This window comes from Convolutriloba macropyga, unplaced genomic scaffold (genome assembly GCF_964194025.1).
Source record: "Convolutriloba macropyga unplaced genomic scaffold, txConMacr16.3 SCAFFOLD_5345, whole genome shotgun sequence".
Taxonomy (NCBI): domain Eukaryota; kingdom Metazoa; phylum Xenacoelomorpha; order Acoela; family Convolutidae; genus Convolutriloba; species Convolutriloba macropyga.
Window position 1 is genome coordinate 7,501 of NW_027451260.1, and position 3,398 is coordinate 10,898.

At 40.8% G+C, this 3,398-nt stretch overlaps 1 non-coding gene and 1 pseudogene across 1 annotated transcript in view; both read right to left on the reverse strand.

Annotated features, from left to right (window-relative positions):
• Nucleotides 1–1,185, reverse strand: part of LOC142356515 (large subunit ribosomal RNA) — a 3,524-nt gene extending 2,339 nt beyond the window's left edge. The window contains exon 1 of the ribosomal RNA XR_012761428.1: nt 1–1,185. This exon is cut by the window's left edge and continues 2,339 nt beyond it. This is a non-coding gene — a ribosomal RNA (large subunit ribosomal RNA).
• Nucleotides 1,186–2,868: 1,683 nt separating this feature from the next.
• Nucleotides 2,869–3,020, reverse strand: LOC142356514 (5.8S ribosomal RNA; annotated as a pseudogene).
• Nucleotides 3,021–3,398: the final 378 nt, after the last annotated feature.

The following is a 3,398-nucleotide window of genomic DNA, read 5'->3' on the forward strand; positions in this document are numbered from 1 at the left end:
CGGTTCTGCTTACCAAAAGCGGCCCACAAAAAGCTTGCATTCATAGTCCAAGTGCAATTAAGTCACAAGGACATCTCACCGATTTATAGTTTGAGAATAGGTGAAGGAAAAATTTTCCCCCATTCCTCTAATCATTCGCTTTAACCGATGAAATTGCTTTGCGAAGATTTTTCAATCTTGCTCAAGCTTTTGCTATCCTGAGGGAAACTTCGGAGGAAACCAGCTACTAGATGGTTCGATTAGTCTTTCGCCCCTATGCTCAGGTCAGACGATCGATTTGCACGTCAGAACCGCTTCGGGCTTCCACCATGGTTTCCCGTGGCTTCGCCCTGCCCAAGCATAGATCACCATCTTTCGGGTCGTGTGCTACTTGCTCTGGATCAGTCATGCAATAAGAGCAAAACCGTCCGTGGTTGCGGGACACCGAATCGGCGCCCTCACCACACAAAGTAGTGCAATTCATAAAAATTACACTGTTCACTTTCATTTCGCGTGTGCGCTTTCAATGAGCGACAACACTTGCAAGCAACTCACACTCCTTGGTCCGTGTTTCAAGACGGGCTGTAGAGAGCATTGAATAGGAAGTTGAGGTCAGACAGGCAATCAAGATCAATTTATCTCATTTTGTTTAGAATCAACAAGAAGAATTCCGAGGAAAACTTCTGCTCGATTCATTAACAAGATTTGCCAAAAGACGACAACTACACTACTCGGTAGCCGAGAATATAATATCAAGGCATTGAGTATGGTAACGCTCACTCCAGTTCCCCTTCAACAGTTTCACGTACTTTTCACTCTCTCTTCAGAGTGCTTTTCAACTTTCCCTCACGGTACTTGTTTACTATCGGTCTCGCTTTATAATTAGCTTTTGGAGAGACATATCTCCAGCTTCGAGTTGCACTTTCAACAACAACTCTACTCATAGGAATGAGCCATTATGACTGGTATCGAAAATGACCTTTACAGGATTTTCACCTTCTTTGATGCTACTTTCCAGTAGACATCAGGACAAATTCACCAGTCTAGCATCAAACCATACCGGACACCGAGAAATGTTGCCATTTCTCTTCCCGATGAGCTTTTCCCTGTTCATTCGCCATTACTAAGGGATTCTCAGTTGATTTCTTTTCCTCCCCTTACTGATATGCTTAAGTTAAGGGGGTTCTCTCGCCCAATTCAGGTTATGTAGTTGATTGTCTCTTAATTGGTTCACTGACCAATATGAGACAGAAACCGATTCAGCAGTTTTGTTCGCTACTACTATCAAACACAGGTCGAAGTTTCCATTCAGTCATTAATTCCAACTTTCAAATGTTGTTGTTTCAGCTTTCGCTTACTAGAAGCAACATAATACTCGCTGCAATACAGACCTCGGGAAACCCTCACCGTGAATAAGGTTCACTCACATATTTCACTACATTTTGCGTGGGATTGGAGATGAGGCTACTCGTTCTTGCTCAGTACTAGGCTGAAAATTAACGAAACTTCGTTACAAACGTTCACATGTTGATGTTTCCGCTTTCGCGTACTCGAAACAACATAATACTAGTCTTTGTAATTTAGTTTCATAATTTCAACTGTTCTCATGCAGAATTTTTGCTCATTCTTATCCCAAATTTTGACCTGGCTACTAGTTACACTCCTTGTACTTATTGCAAAATGACCACAAATTTCAACAGCTTTCACATGTTGCTGTTTCGGCTTTCGCTTACTACAGTCAACATAATACTCGTTGCAAAATAAGTGCTCGGCATCTGCAATTTTCCAAAGACGAAGTTTCGCCAGTTCAATTTTCGCTCGCCAATTATGGCTACTAATTCACACGGTACTGAGCTCAACAACATTAAATTTGTTCAGCAAGACTTTCACATGTTGATGTTTTGGCTTTCGCCTACTAGAAGCAACATAATACTCGTCTTGTTAGCTCATTCAATGAGAATAGCTTTTCCCGTTGAGAATTTTTGCCTTCAATTGGCGTTGTAGTGAGTTTGGCTACTCAGATCACCAAATACTTGTGACAATTCGAACCAGAAATGTTTTCAATTTTCACATGCTGATGTTTCGGATTCAACCTACTAGAAGCAGCATAATACTTGTATTCAACAATTTCTGTATCAAATCCCAGTTTTCTCTGGTGCATCTTTGCCAAACTATTCCAAACTGCCTGAGTCTGAATACCAATTACAGGTACTAGTAAATGCACGTTACTAAGGACTATATAGTTCTAGGTTACTGTACACAACGACGTTCACATGTTGATGTTTCAGCTGCCGCTTACTAGAAACAACATAATACTTATCGTGCATACCTTTCCATAACTTGTCCTTTTCAGATGCATTAGTTTCCCTTTGTCTTGGCTTCTACAGTCAGACTGGCTACTAGTAACAGCACAGTACTAATCACATATCGTTCTACAGTTTGCAGACAACTTTCACATGTTGATGTTTCAGCTTTCGCCTACTAGAAACAACATAATACTCGCTGTATACATTTGTAGTTCTCTATGTAACTTTCATGTGAAGAAGTTTCGCCAGTCTTTTTGACTGTCTCAAATCTGAGTCATGCTTAGGCTACTAGTTGCTTCATAGTACTTATCGCCTCGAGATCATTGAACAAAACTTGATTTTCACATGTTGCTGTTTCAGCTTCCGCTTACTAGAAACAACATAATACTAGTCTCATTAAGTTCCGTCTCTTTGCAATTTTCTTATGAAGAAAATTCGCCATCACAATGACTCCAGCAGTTCTTGATCAAGGAATGCAATCATTGATCAGAATGCTATTATTTGAATCGGTTCTGCTTTAAGTGTTCCAATTTTATTGGAAGCACCAACAATAGAACATCAATGTGTTCAATCGAGAGTTATATAACCCTGAATCGGACGCAGTCAACAGCCGAAGCCGAGACCGCCTTTTGCGTTAGAGAGGTCGGTAAACAAATCTTGCGATTCATACCGAATTAACACATATAGCTGTGCTCCTCTTCGTAAAGCGAGCCAAGTGATCCCCTGTTGAAGGATGTATTTGGACCAATCTAGTAGCATTTGGTTTCCAACAAGCTCTCCCAAGTTAGCTTACTTATTGGGCTTTTCAACCAATTCGGTTGGCTACAAGCATCATCAAAGTACTAGCCACAGTTTGATCGCAAAATTCTACGACTTTCACATGTTGATGTTTCGGCTTGCGCTTAGCCTACTATAAGCAACATAATACTAGTCATATCATAGAGCGTGATCAGCTTGTGACGTTCTCATGATGAAGTTTCACCAACAGTGTCTCACTTCGAGCTTAAATCCAGCTACTAGTAACTACACAGTACTGACTGCAACGATAACTTTTATCTATACCTTTCACATGCTGCGCTTTCGGCCAGGGCCTACTAACGTCAACATAATACT